Source organism: Oncorhynchus tshawytscha, unplaced genomic scaffold (assembly GCF_018296145.1).
Source record: "Oncorhynchus tshawytscha isolate Ot180627B unplaced genomic scaffold, Otsh_v2.0 Un_contig_5704_pilon_pilon, whole genome shotgun sequence".
NCBI classification, from domain to species: Eukaryota; Metazoa; Chordata; class Actinopteri; order Salmoniformes; family Salmonidae; genus Oncorhynchus; species Oncorhynchus tshawytscha.
Window position 1 is genome coordinate 29,087 of NW_024609011.1, and position 16,424 is coordinate 45,510.

Genomic DNA, 16,424 nt, shown 5'->3' on the forward strand with positions numbered 1-16,424 from the left:
AGATCTACTGTCTCTATTATATTATGATAGACCAGCTAGATCTACTGCCTCAATTATAATATGACAAACCAGCTAGATCTACTGTCTCTATTATATTATGACAGACCAGCTAGATCTACTGCCTCTATTATAATATGACAGACCAGCTAGATCTACTGTCTCTATTATATTATGACAGACCAGCAGGATATACTGTCTCTATTATATTATCACAGACCAGCTAGATCTACTGTCTCTATTATATTATCACAGACCAGCTAGATCTACTGTCTCTATTATATCTCGACAGACCAGCTAGATATACTGTCTCTGTTATATTATGACAGACCAGGTAGATATACTGTCTCTATTATATTATCACAGACCAGCTATATCTACTGTCTCTATTATATTTTGACAGACCAGCTAGATCTACTGTCTCTATTATATTTTGACAGACCATCTAGATCCACTGTCTCTATTATATTATGACAGACCAGGTAGATATACTGTCTCTATTATATTATGACAGATCAGCTAGATCTACTGTCTCTATTCTATTTTGACAGACCAGCTAGATCTACTGTCTCTATTATATTTTGACAGACCAGGTAGATCTACTGTCTCTATTATATTATGACAGACCAGCTAGATCTACTGTCTCTATTATATTATGACAGACCAGCTAGATCTACTGTCTCTGTTATATTATAACAGACCAGGTAGATATACTGTCTCTATTATATTATGACAGACCACCTAGATCTACTGTCTCTATTATATTTTGACAGACCAGCTAGATCTACTGTCTCTATTATATTTTGACAGACCAGCTAGATCTACTGTCTCTATTATATTTTGACAGACCAGCTAGATCTACTGTCTCTATTATATTTTGACAGACCAGCTAGATCTACTGTCTCTGTTATATTATGACAGACCAGGTAGATATACTGTCTCTATTATATTATCACAGACCAGCTAGATCTACTGTCTCCATTATATTATGACAGACCAGCTAGATCTACTGCCTCTATTATAATATGACAGACCAGTTAGATCTACAGTCTCTATTATATTATGACAGACCAGCTCAATATACTGTCTCTATTATATTATGACAGACCAGCTAGATCTACTGTCTCTATTATATTATGATAGACCAGCTAGATCTACTGCCTCAATTATAATATGACAGACCAGCTAGATCTACTGTCTCAATTATAATATGACAGACCAGCTAGATCTACTGTCTTTATTATATTATGACAGAACAGCTAGATCTACTGTCTCTGTTATATTATGACAGACCAGGTAGATATACTGTCTCTATTATATTATCACAGACCAGCTAGATCTACTGTCTCTATTATATTTTGACAGACCAGCTAGATCTACTGTCTCTATTATATTTTGACAGACCAGCTAGATCCACTGTCTCTATTATATTATGACAGACCAGGTAGATATACTGTCTCTATTGTATTATGACAGACAAGGTAGGTCTACTGTCTCTATTATATTATGACAGACCAGCTAGATCTACTGTCTCTATTATATTATCACAGACCAGCTAGATCTACTGTCTCTATTATATGTTGACAGACCAGCTAGATCTACTGCCTCTATTATAATATGACAGACCAGTTAGATCTACAGTCTCTATTATATTATGACAGACTAGGTCAATATACTGTCTCTATTATATTATGACAGACCAGCTAGATCTACTGTCTCTATTATATTATGATAGACCAGCTAGATCTACTGCCTCAATTATAATATGACAGACCAGCTAGATCTACTGCCTCTATTATAATATGACAGACCAGCTAGATCTACTGTCTCTATTATATTATGACAGACCAGCTATATCTACTGTCTCTATTATATTATGACAGACCAGCAGGATATACTGTCTCTATTATATTATCACAGACCAGCTAGATCTACTGTCTCTATTATATTTTGACAGAACAGCTAGATCTACTGTCTCTGTTATATTATGACAGACCAGGTAGATATACTGTCTCTATTATATTATGACAGACCAGGTAGATATAATGCCTCTATTATATTATGACAGACCAGCTAGATCTACTTTCTCTATTATATTATCACAGACCAGCTAGATCTACTGTCTCTATTATATTTTGACAGACCAGCTAGATCTACTGTCTCTATTATATTTTGACAGACCAGCTAGATCTACTGTCTCTATTATATTATGATAGACCAGCTAGATCTACTGTCTCTATTATATTATGTCAGACCAGCTAGATCTACTGTCTCTATTATATTATGACAGACCAGCTAGATCTACTGTCTCTATTATATTATGACAGACCAGCTAGATCTACTGTCTCTATGTCTCTATTATATTATGACAGACCAGCTAGATCTACTGTCTCTATTATAATATGACAAACCAACTAGATCTACTGTCTCTATTATAATATGACAGACCAGGTAGTTCTACTGTCTCTATTATATTATGACAGACCAGCTAGATCTACTGTATCTGTTATATTATGACAGACCAGGTAGATCTACTGCCTCAATTATAATATGACAGACCAGCTAGATCTGTCTCTATTATATTATGACAGACCAGCTAGATCTACTGTCTCTATTGTATGACATACCAGCTAGATCTACTGTCTCTATTATATTTTGACAGCCCAGCTAGATCTACTGTCTCTATTATATTATGACAGACCAGCAAGATCTACTGTCTCTATGTCTCTGTTATATTATGACAGACCAGCTAGATGTACTGTCTCTGTTATATTATGACAGACCAGGTAGATATACTGTCTCTATTATATTATGACAGACCAGCTAGAACTACTATCTCTATTATATTATCACAGACCAGCTAGATCTACTGTCTCTATTATATTTTGACAGACCAGCTAGATCTACTGTCTCTATTCTATTATGACAGACCAGCTAGATCTACTGTCTCTATTATATTTTGACAGACCAGCTAGATCTACTGTCTCTATTTTATGACAGACCAGCTAGATCTACTGTCTCTATTATATTATGACAGACCAGCTAGATCTACTGCCTCTATTATATTATGAAAGACCTCTTAGATCTACTGTCGCTATTATAACATGACAGACCAGCTAGATCTACTGCCTCTATTATACTATGACAGACCAGGTAGATCTACTGTCGCTATTATATTATGACAGACCAGCTAGATCTACTGTCTCTATTGTATGACATACCAGCTAGAACTACTGTCTCTAAAATATTATGACAGACCAGGTAGATCTACTGTCTCTATTATATTATGACAGACCAGCTAGATCTACTGTCTCTATCATATTATGACATACCAGCTAGATCTACTGTCTCTATTATATTATGACAGACCAGCTAGATCTACTGTCTCTATTATATTATGACAGACCAGCTAGATCTACTGTCTCTATTATATTTTGACAGACCAGCTTGATCTACTGTCTCTATTATATTATGACAGACCAGCTAGATCTACTGTCTCTATTATATTATCACAGACCAGCTAGATCTACTGTCTCAATTATATTTTGACAGACCAGCTAGATCTACTGTCTCTATTATATTTTGACAGACCAGCTAGATCTACTGTCTCTATTATATTTGGATAGACCAGCTAGATCTACTGTCTCTATTATATTATGTCAGACCAGCTAGATCTACTGTCTCTGTTATATTATGACAGACCAGCTCAATATACTGTCTCTATTATATTATGACAGACCAGCTAGATCTACTGTCTCTATTATATTTGACAGACCAGCTAGATCTACTGTCTCTATTATATTATGACAGACCAGCTAGATCTACTGTCTCTATTGTATGACATACCAGCTAGATCTACTGTCTCTATTATATTATGACAGACCAGCAAGATCTACTGTCTCTATGTCTCTGTTATATTATGACAGACCAGCTAGATGTACTGTCTCTATTGTACTATGACAGACCAGCTAGATCTACTGTCTCTATTATATTATGACAGACCAGCTAGATCTACTGTCTCTATTATATTTTGACAGACCAGCTAGATCTACTGTCTCTATTGTATGACAGACCAGCTAGATCTACTGTCTCTATTATATTATGACAGACCAGCTAGATCTACTGTCTCTATTATATTATGACAGACCAGCTTAGATCTACTGTCTCTATTATAACATGACAGACCAGCTAGATCTACTGTCTCTATTATATTATGACAGACCAGGTAGATCTACTGTCTCTATTATATTATGACAGACCAGCTAGATCTACTGTCTCTATTGTATGACATACCAGCTAGATCTACTGTCTCTATTATATTATGACAGACCAGCTAGATCTACTGTCTCTATTATATTTTGACAGACCAGCTTGATCTACTGTCTCTATTATATTATGACAGACCAGCTAGATCTACTGTCTCTATTATATTATGACAGACCAGCTAGATCTACTGTCTCTATTATATTATGACAGACCAGGTAGATCTACTGTCTCTATCATATTTTGACACACCAGGTAGATCTACTGTCTCTATTATATTATGACAGCCCAGCCAGATCTACTGTCTCTATTATATTATGACAGACCAGCAAGATCTACTGTCTCTATGTCTGTGTTATATTATGACAGACCAGCTAGATGTACTGTCTCTATTGTATTATGACAGACCAGCTAGATCTACTGTCTCTATTATATTATGACAGACCAGCTAGATCTACTGTCTCTTATATTTTGACAGACCAGGTAGATCTACTGTCTCTATTGTATGACATACCAGCTAGATCTACTGTCTCTATTATATTATGACAGACCAGCTAGATCTACTGCCTCTATTATATTATGACAGACCAGGTAGATCTACTGTCTCTATTGTTTGACATACCAGCAAGATCTACTGTCTCTATTATATTATGACAGACCAGCTAGATCTACTGCCTCTATTATATTATGACAGACCTCTTAGATCTACTTTCTCTATTATATTATGACAGACCTGCTATATCTACTGTCTCTATTATATTTTGACATACCAGCTTGATCTACTGTCGCTATTATAACATGACAGACCAGCTAGATCTACTGTCTCTATTGTATGACATACCAGCTAGAACTACTGTCTCTAAAATATTATTACAGACCAGCTAGATCTACTGTCTCTATTATATTATGACAGACCTGCTAGATCTACTGTCTCTATGTCTCTATTATATTATGACAGACCAGCTAGATCTACTGTCTCTATTGTACTATGACAGACCAGCTAGATCTACTGTCTCTATTATATTATGACAGACCAGCTAGATCTACTGTCTCTATTGTATGACATACCAGCTAGATCTACTGTCTCTATTATATTATGACAGACCAGCTAGATCTACTGTCTCTATTGTATGACATACCAGCTAGATCTACTGTCTCTATTATATTATGACAGACCAGGTAGATCTACTGTCTCTATTGTATGACATACCAGCTAGATCTACTGTCTCTATTGTATTATGACAGACCAGCTAGATCTACTGTCTCTTATATTTTGACAGACCAGGTAGATCTACTGTCTCTATTGTATGACATACCAGCTAGATCTACTGTCTCTATTATATTATGACAGACCCGCTAGATCTACTGTCTCTATTATATTATGACAGACCTGCTAGATCTACTGTCTTTATTATATTTTGACAGACCAGCTTGATCTACTGTCGCTATTATAACATGACAGACCAGCTAGATCTACTGTCTCTATTGTACTATGACAGACCAGCTAGATCTACTGTCTCTATTATATTATGACAGACCAGCTAGATCTACTGTCTCTATTGTATGACATACCAGCTAGATCTACTGTCTCTATTATATTATGACAGACCAGCTAGATCTACTGTCTCTATTGTATGACATACCAGCTAGATCTCATGTATCTATTATATTATGACAGACCAGCTAGATCTACTGTCTCTATTGTATGACATACCAGCTAGATCTACTGTCTCTATTATATTATGACAGACCAGCTAGATCTACTGTCTCTATTATATTATGACAGACCAGCTAGATCTACTGTCTCTATTATATTTTGACAGACCAGCTAGATCTACTGTCTCTATTATATTATTACAGACCAGCTAGATCTACTGACTGTATTGTACTATGAAAGACCAGCTAGATGTACTGTCTCTATTGTACTATGACAGACCAGCTAGATCTACTGTCTCTATTATATTATGACAGACCAGCTAGATCTACTGTGTCTTATATTTTGACAGACCAGGTAGATCTACTGTCTCTATTGTATGACATACCAGCTAGATCTACTGTCTCTATTATATTATGACAGACCAGCTAGATCTACTGCCTCTATTATATTATGACAGACCTCTTAGATCTACTGTCGCTATTATAACATGACAGACCAGCTAGATCTACTGTCTCTATTATACTATGACAGACCAGGTAGATCTACTGTCTCTATCATATTTTGACACACCAGGTAGCTCTTCTGTCTCTATTATATTATGACAGCCCAGCCAGATCTACTGTCTCTATTATATTATGAGAGACCAGCAAGATCTACTGTCTCTATGTCTGTGTTATATTATGACAGACCAGCTAGATGTACTGTCTCTATTGTATTATGACAGACCAGCTAGATCTACTGTCTCTATTATATTATGACAGACCAGCTAGATCTACTGTCTCTTATATTTTGACAGACCAGGTAGATATACTGTCTCTATTGTATGACATACCAGCTAGATCTACTGTCTCTATTATATTATGACAGACCAGCTAGATCTACTGCCTCTATTGTATGACATACCAGCTCGATCTACTGTCTCTATTATATTATGACAGACCAGCTAGATCTACTGCCTCTATTGTTTGACATACCAGCTAGATCTACTGTCTCTATTATATTATGACAGACCAGCTAGATCTACTGCCTCTATTATATTATGACAGACCTCTTAGATCTACTGTCGCTATTATAACATGACAGACCAGCTAGATCTACTGTCTCTATTGTATGACATACCAGCTAGAACTACTGTCTCTAAAATATTATGACAGACCAGGTAGATCTACTGTCTCTATTATATTATGACAGACCAGCTAGATCTACTGTCTCTATTGTATGACATACCAGCTAGATCTACTGTCTCTATTATATTATGACAGAACCGCTAGATCTACTGTCTCTATTATATTATGACAGACCAGCTAGATCTACTGTCTCTATTATATTATGACAGACCAGCTAGATCTACTGTCTCTATTGTATGACATACCAGCTAGAACTACTGTCTCTAAAATATTATTACAGACCAGCTAGATCTACTGTCTCTATTATATTATGACAGACCAGCTAGATCTACTGTCTCTATGTCTCTATTATATTATGACAGACCAGCTAGATCTACTGTCTCTATTGTATTATGACAGACCAGCTAGATCTACTGTCTCTATTATATTATGACAGACCAGCTAGATCTACTGTCTCTATTATATTATGACAGACCAGCTAGATCTACTGTCTCTATTATATTATGACAGACCAGCTAGATCTACTGTCTCTATTATATTTTGACAGACCAGCTAGATCTACTGTCTCTATTATATTTTGACAGACCAGCTAGATCTACTGTCTCTATTATATTATGACAGACCAGCTAGATCTACTGTCTCTATTATATTATGACATACCAGCTAGATCTACTGTCTCTATTATATTATGACAGACCAGCTAGATCTACTGCCTCTATTATAATATGACAGACCAGTTAGATCTACTGTCTCTATTATATTATGACAGACCAGCTCAATATACTGTCTTTATTATATTATGACAGACCAGCTAGATCTCCTGTCTCTATTATATTATGACAGACCAGCTAGATCTACTGTCTATTATATTATGACAGACCAGCTAGATCTACTGTCTCTATGTCTCTGTTATATTATGACAGACCAGCTAGATCTACTGTCTCTATTATATTATGACAGACCAGCTAGATCTACTGTCTCTATTATAATATGACAGACCAGTTAGATCTACTGTCTCTATTATATTATGACAGACCAGCTCAATATACTGTCTTTATTATATTATGACAGACCAGCTAGATCTACTGTCTCTATTATATTTGGATAGACCAGCTAGATCTACTGCCTCAATTATAATATGACAGACCAGCTAGATCTACTGTCTCTATTATATTATGACAGACCAGCTAGATCTACTGTCTCTAGTATATTATGACAGACCAGCTAGATCTACTGTCTCTATTATATTATGACAGACCAGCTAGATCTACTGTCTCTATTATAATATGACAGACCAGCTAGATCTACTGTCTCTATTATATTATGACAGACCAGCTAGATGTACTGTCTCTATTATATTATGACAGACCAGCTAGATCTACTGTCTCTATTATATTATGACAGACCAGCTATATCTACTGTCTCTATTGTATGACATACCAGCTAGATCTACTGTCTCTATTATATTATGACAGACCAGCTAGATCTACTGTCTCTATTATATTATGACAGACCAGCAAGATCTACTGTCTCTATGTCTCTGTTATATTATGACAGACCAGCTAGATCTACTGTCTCTATTATATTATGACAGACCAGCTAGATCTACTGTCTCTATTATATTATGACAGACCAGCTAGATCTACTGTCTCTATTATATTATGACAGACCAGCTAGATCTACTGTCTCTATTATATTATGACAGACCAGCTAGATCTACTGTCTCTATTATATTTTGACAGACCAGCTAGATCTACTGTCTCTATTATATTATGACAGACCAGCTAGATCTACTGTCTCTATTATATTATGACAGACCAGCTAGATCTACTGTCTCTATTATATTATGACAGACCAGCTAGATCTACTGTCTCTATTATATTTTGACAGACCATCTAGATCTACTGTCTCTATTATATTATGACAGACCAGCTAGATCTACTGTCTCTATTATATTATGACAGACCAGCTAGATCTACTGTCTCTATTATATTATGACAGACCAGCTAGATCTACTGTCTCTATTATATTTTGACAGACCAGGTAGATCTACTGTCTCTATTATATTATGACAGACCAGCTAGATCTACTGTCTCTATTATATTATGACAGACCAGCTAGATCTCCTGTCTCTGTTATATTATGACAGACCAGGTAGATATACTGTCTCTGTATCATATATTATGACAGACCAGCTAGATCTACTGTCTCTATTATATTATGACAGACCAGCTAGATCTACTGTCTCTATTATATTATGACAGACCAGCTAGATCTACTGTCTCTATTATATTATGACAGACCAGCTAGATCTACTGTCTCTATTATATTATGACAGACCAGCTATATCTACTGTCTCTATTATATTATGACAGACCAGCTAGATCTACTGCCTCTATTATAATATGACAGACCAGTTAGATCTACTGTCTCTATTATATTATGACAGACCAGCTCAATATACTGTCTCTATTATATTATGACAGACCAGCTAGATCTACTGCCTCAATTATAATATGACAGACCAGCTAGATCTACTGTCTCTATTATATTATGACAGACCAGCTAGATCTACTGTCTCTATTATATTATGACAGACCAGCTAGATCTACTGTCTCTATTATATTATGACAGACCAGCTAGATCTACTGTCTCTATTATATTATGACAGACCAGCTAGATCTACTGTCTCTATTATATTATGACAGACCAGCTAGATCTACTGTCTCTATTATATTATGACAGACCAGCTAGATCTACTGTCTCTATTATAATATGACAGACCAGTTAGATCTACAGTCTCTATTATATTATGACAGACCAGCTCAATATACTGTCTCTATTATATTATGACAGACCAGCTAGATCTACTGTCTCTATTATATTTTGACAGACCAGCTAGATCTACTGTCTCTATTATATTTTGACAGACCAGCTAGATCTACTGTCTCTATTATATTATGACAGACCAGCTAGATCTACTGTCTCTATTATATTATGACAGACCAGCTAGATATACTGTCTCTATTATATTATGACAGAACAGCTAGATCTACTGTCTCTATTATAATATGACAGACCAGCTAGATCTACTGTCTCTATTATATTTTGACAGACCAGGTAGATTTACTGTCTCTATTATATTATGACAGACCAGCTAGATTTACTGTCTCTATTATATTATGACAGACCAGCTAGATCTACTGTCTCTATTATATTTTGACAGACCAGGTAGATTTACTGTCTCTATTATATTATGACAGACCAGCTAGATATACTGTCTCTATTATATTATGACAGACCAGCTAGATCTACTGTCTCTATTCTAATATGACAGACCAGCTAGATCTACTGTCTCTATTATATTATGACAGACCAGCTTGATCTACTGTCTCTATTATAATATGACAGACCAGCTAGATCTACGGTCTCTATTATATTATGACAGACCAGCTAGATCTACTCTCTCCTCTTCCTCTAGACAACATTCTGCCTCTCTCCTTTCCCTCTAGACAACATTCTGCCTCTCTCCTCTCCCTCAACACAACATTCTGCCTCTCTCCTCTCCCTCTAGACAACATTCTGCCTCTCTCCTCTCCCTCTAGACAACATTCTGCCTCTCTCCTTTCCCTCTAGACAACATTCTGCCTCTCTCCTCTTCCTCAACACAACATTCTGCCTCTCTCCTCTTCCTCAACACAACATTCTGCCTCTCTCCTCTTCCTCAACACAACATTCTGCCTCTCTCCTCTTCCTCAACACAACATTCTGCCTCTCTCCTCTTCCTCTAGACAACATTCTGCCTCTCTCCTCTAGACAACATTCTGCCTGTCTCCTCTCCTTTCCCTCTAGACAACATTCTGCCTCTCTCCTCTCTCCTCAACACAACATTCTGCCTCTCTCCTCTCCCTCTAGACAACATTCTGCCTCTCTAGACAACATTCTGCCTCTCTCCTCTCCCTCTAGACAACATTCTGCCTCTCTCCTCTCTCCTCTCCCTCTAGACAACATTCTGCCTCTCTCCTCTTCCTCTAGACAACCTTCTGCCTCTCTCCTCTCCCTCTAGACAACCTTCTGCCTCTCTCCTCTTCCTCAACACAACATTCTGCCTCTCTCCTCTTCCTCAACACAACATTCTGCCTCTCTCCTCTTCCTCAACACAACATTCTGCCTCTCTCCTCTCCCTCTAGACAACATTCTGCCTCTCTCCTCTTCCTCAAGACAACATTCTGCCTCTCTCCTCTCCTCTAGACAACATTCTGCCTCTCTCCTCTCCCTCTAGACAACATTCTGCCTCTCTCCCTCTAGACAACATTCTTCCTCTCTCTCTCCCTCTGGACAACATTCTGCCTCTCTCCTCTCCCTCTAGACAACATTCTGCCTCTCTCCTCTCCCTCCCTAGACAACATTCTGCCTCTCTCCTCCCTCCTCTTCCTCTAGACAACATTCTGCCTCTCTCCTCTTCCTCTAGACAACCTTCTGCCTCTCTCCTCTCCCTCTAGACAACTTCTGCCTCTCTCCTCTTCCTCAACACAACATTCTGCCTCTCTCCTCTCCCTCTAGACAACATTCTGCCTCTCTCCTCTTCCTCAACACAACATTCTGCCTCTCTCCTCTCCCTCTAGACAACATTCTGCCTCTCTCCTCTTCCTCAACACAACATTCTGCCTCTCTCCTCTTCCTCAACACAACATTCTGCCTCTCTCCTCTTCCTCAACACAACATTCTGCCTCTCTCCTCTCCCTCTAGACAACATTCTGCCTCTCTCCTCTTCCTCAACACAACATTCTGCCTCTCTCCTCTTCCTCAACACAACATTCTGCCTCTCTCCTCTTCCTCAACACAACATTCTGCCTCTCTCCTCTCCCTCTCGACAACATTCTGCCTCTCTCCTCTCTCCTCTAGACAACATTCTGCCTCTCTCCTCCTCCTCTTCCTCTAGACAACATTCTGCCTCTCTCCTCTCCCTCTAGACAACATTCTGCCTCTCTCCTCTCCCTCTAGACAACATTCTGCCTCTCTCCTCTTCCTCTAGACAACATTCTGCCTCTCTCTCTCCTCTCCCTCTAGACAACATTCTGCCTCTCTCTCTCTCCTCTCCCTCTAGACAACATTCTGCCTCTCTCCTCTCCCTCTAGACAACATTCTGCCTCTCTCCTCTCCCTCTAGACAACATTCTGAAAACATTCTGCCTCTCTCCTCTCCCTCTAGACAACATTCTGCCTCTCTCCTCTCCCTCTAGACAACATTCTGCCTCTCTCCTCTCCCTCTAGACAACATTCTGCCTCTCTCCTCTCCCTCTAGACAACATTCTGCCTCTCTCCTCTTCCTCTAGACAACATTCTGCCTCTCTCCTCTCCCTCTAGACAACATTCTGCCTCTCTCCTCCTCTTCCTCAACACAACATTCTGCCTCTCTCCTCTTCCTCAACACAACATTCTGCCTCTCTCCTCTTCCTCAAGACAACATTCTCCTCTCTCCTCTCCCTCTGGACAACATTCTGCCTCTCTCCTCTCCCTCTAGACAACATTCTGCCTCTCTCCTCTCCCTCTAGACAACATTCTGCCTCTCTCCTCCCTCCTCTTCCTCTAGACAACATTCTGCCTCTCTCCTCTTCCTCTAGACAACCTTCTGCCTCTCTCCTCTCCCTCTAGACAACCTTCTGCCTCTCTCCTCTTCCTCAACACAACATTCTGCCTCTCTCCTCTCCCTCTAGACAACATTCTGCCTCTCTCCTCTCCCTCTAGACAACATTCTGCCTCTCTCCTCTTCCTCAACACAACATTCTGCCTCTCTCCTCTCCCTCTAGACAACATTCTGCCTCTCTCCTCTTCCTCAACACAACATTTTGCCTCTCTCCTCTTCCTCAACACAACATTCTGCCTCTCTCCTCTTCCTCAGACAACATTCTGCCTCTCTCCTCTCCCTCTAGACAACATTCTGCCTCTCTCCTCTTCCTCAACACAACATTCTGCCTCTCTCCTATTCCTCAACACAACATTCTGCCTCTCTCCTCTTCCTCAACACAACATTCTGCCTCTCTCCTCTCCCTCTAGACAACATTCTGCCTCTCTCCTCTCCCTCTAGACAACATTCTGCCTCTCTCCTCTCCCTCTAGACAACATTCTGCCTCTCTCCTCTCCCTCTAGACAACATTCTGCCTCTCTCCTCTCCCTCTAGACAACATTCTGCCTCTCTCCTCTTCCTCTAGACAACCTTCTGCCTCTCTCCTCTCTCCTCTCCCTCTAGACAACATTCTGCCTCTCTCCTCTCTCCTCTCCCTCTAGAAAACATTCTGCCTCTCTCCTCTCCCTCTAGACAACATTCTGCCTCTCTCCTCTCCCTCTAGACAACATTCTGCCTCTCTCCTCTCCCTCTAGACAACATTCTGCCTCTCTCCTCTCCCTCTAGACAACATTCTGCCTCTCTCCTCTCCCTCTAGACAACATTCTGCCTCTCTCCTCTCCCTCTAGACAACATTCTGCCTCTCTCCTCTTCCTCTAGACAACATTCTGCCTCTCTCCTTTCCCTCTAGACAACATTCTGCCTCTCTCCTCTTCCTCAACACAACATTCTGCCTCTCTCCTCTTCCTCAACACAACATTCTGCCTCTCTCCTCTTCCTCAACACAACATTCTGCCTCTCTCCTCTCCCTCTAGACAACATTCTGCCTCTCTCCTCTCCCTCTAGACAACATTCTGCCTCTCTCTGATTGGACGTCTGATTGCCAAACAATCTGCCCACTCATCCCCCGCTCCATCTCATTACATTATCGACAGCAACTGTTATTGTCATGTTGTCATTATCTAATAATACAGTTTGCTAGCCGTATCATACTGGGCACATAATATGTGAGATACACAGAATCATTAAAAACACTGCAAACACTCAGAACAAAGAGAGCAGCAGCGGCTGGACTTCGCTGTCTCTTCAAGTCCCCCTTCTGAGACAGGCTGAACCTCCCTCCCACACAGCACAGCCCTTCTGAGACAGGCTGAACCTCCCTCCCACACAGCACAGCCCTTCTGAGACAGGCTGAACCTCCCACCCAAACAGCACAGCCCTTCTGAGACAGGCTGAACCTCCCTCCCACACAGCACAGCCCTTCTGAGACAGGCTGAACCTCCCTCCCACACAGCACAGCCCTTCTGAGACAGGCTGAACCTCCCTCCCACACAGCACAGCCCTTCTGAGACAGGCTGAACCTCCCTCCCACACAGCACAGCCCTTCTGAGACAGGCTGAACCTCCCACCCACACAGCACAGACCTCTCTATTCCCACACCAGAATTCACTATTTCATTCTGATTACCATGTGAAAGTACACAAAAATTAAATGAATGACAACTGTACCAAAAACAATAGGTTTATGTATTACAATCTGAAATATTGTCGGGTTGGTTTTCCACAGCTGTTTCACACACTGTTCATTGTAAGGTGTCCTTTGATGGTTTTCCACAGCTGTTTCACACACTGTTCATTGTAAGGTGTCCTTTGATGGTTTTCCACAGCTGTTTCACACACTGTTCATTGTAAGGTGTCCTTTGATGGTTTTACACAGCTGTTTCACACACTGTTCATTGTAAGGTGTCCTTTGATGGTTTTCCACAGCTGTTTCACACACTGTTCATTGTAAGGTGTCCTTTGATGGTTTTCCACAGCTGTTTCACACACTGTTCATTGTAAGGTGTCCTTTGATGGTTTTCCACAGCTGTTTCACACACTGTTCATTGTAAGGTGTCCTTTGATGGGTTTTCTTTGTTCCATATTATTCATTGTTGTATCCTAGGACCAACAACAGATACATATATATATTCAACCAGACGGGGGCGCTACCGAGCTGCGTGAGAAAGAACAACATGAACCATAATAGACGACTGAATGAATATATGATTTCAGTGTCGATGAGGGACGGGCAGATTCACAATAAAAACATGACAGACAAGCCAGTGTATGAATCAAACGGATTTACATATGAATGGAGAGGAAATTAGCTGACTTCCTGATCTATAAGGTCAGTAACTAATGTGTCATGGAGAGGAAATTAGCTGACTTCCTGATCTATAAGGTCAGTAACTAATGTGTCAAGCAGATTACGTGTTTCCTTGACCATTTCCTGAAACGTGACCCTGATGTGTAGTCACCACCTCTTATGAGGGTCTATGACCCTGATGTGTAGTCCCCACCACCTCTTATGAGGGTCTATGACCCTGATGTGTAGTCCCCACCACACCTCTTATGAGCGATCAATGACCCTGATGTGTAGTCCCCACCACCTCTTATGAGGGTCTCTGACCCTGATGTGTAGTCCCCACCACACCTCTTATGACAGGACTGAGGTCATCGCTACAACACCTCTTATGACAGGACTGAGGAGATCGCTACAACACCTCTTATGACAGGACTGAGGAGGTCGCTACAACACCTCTTATGACAGGACTGAGGAGGTCACTACAACACCTCTTATGACAGGACTGAGGAGGTCGCTAGAACACCTCTTATGAAAAGACTGAGGAGGTCGCTAGAACACCTCTTATGACAGGACTGAGGAGGTCGCTACAACACCTCTTATGACAGGACTGAGGAGGTCGCTACAACACCTTATGACAGGACTGAGGAGGTCGCTACAACACCTTATGATAGGACTGAGGAGGTCGCTACAACACCTCTTATGACAGGACTGAGGAGGTCGCTACAACACCTTATGACAGGACTGAGGAGGTCGCTACAACACCTCTTATGACAGGACTGAGGAGGTCGCTACAACACCTCTTATGACAGGACTGAGGAGGTCGCTACAACACCTCTTATGACAGGAGGTCGCTACAACACCTCTTATGACAGGACTGAGGAGGTCGCTACAACACCTCTTATGACAGGACTGAGGAGGTCGCTACAACACCTCTTATGACAGGAGGTCGCTACAACACCTCTTATGACAGGAGGTCGCTACAACACCTCTTATGACAGGACTGAGGAGGTCGCTACAACACCTCTTATGACAGGACTGAGGAGGTCGCTACAACACCTCTTATGACAGGAGGTCGCTACAACACCTCTTATGACAGGAGGTCGCTACAACACCTCTTATGACAGGAGGTCGCTACAACACCTCTTATGACAGGAGGTCGCTACAACACCTCTTGTGACAGGACTGAGGTCGCTACAACACCTCTTGTGACAGGACTGAGGTCGCTACAACACCTCTTGTGACAGGACTGAGGAGGTCGCTACAACACCTCTTAAGACAGGACTGAGGAGGTCGCTACAACACCTCTTATGACAGGACTGAGGAGGTCGCTACAACACCTCTTATGACAGGACTGAGGAGGTCGCTACAACACCTCTTATGACAGGACTGAGGAGGTCGCTACAACACCT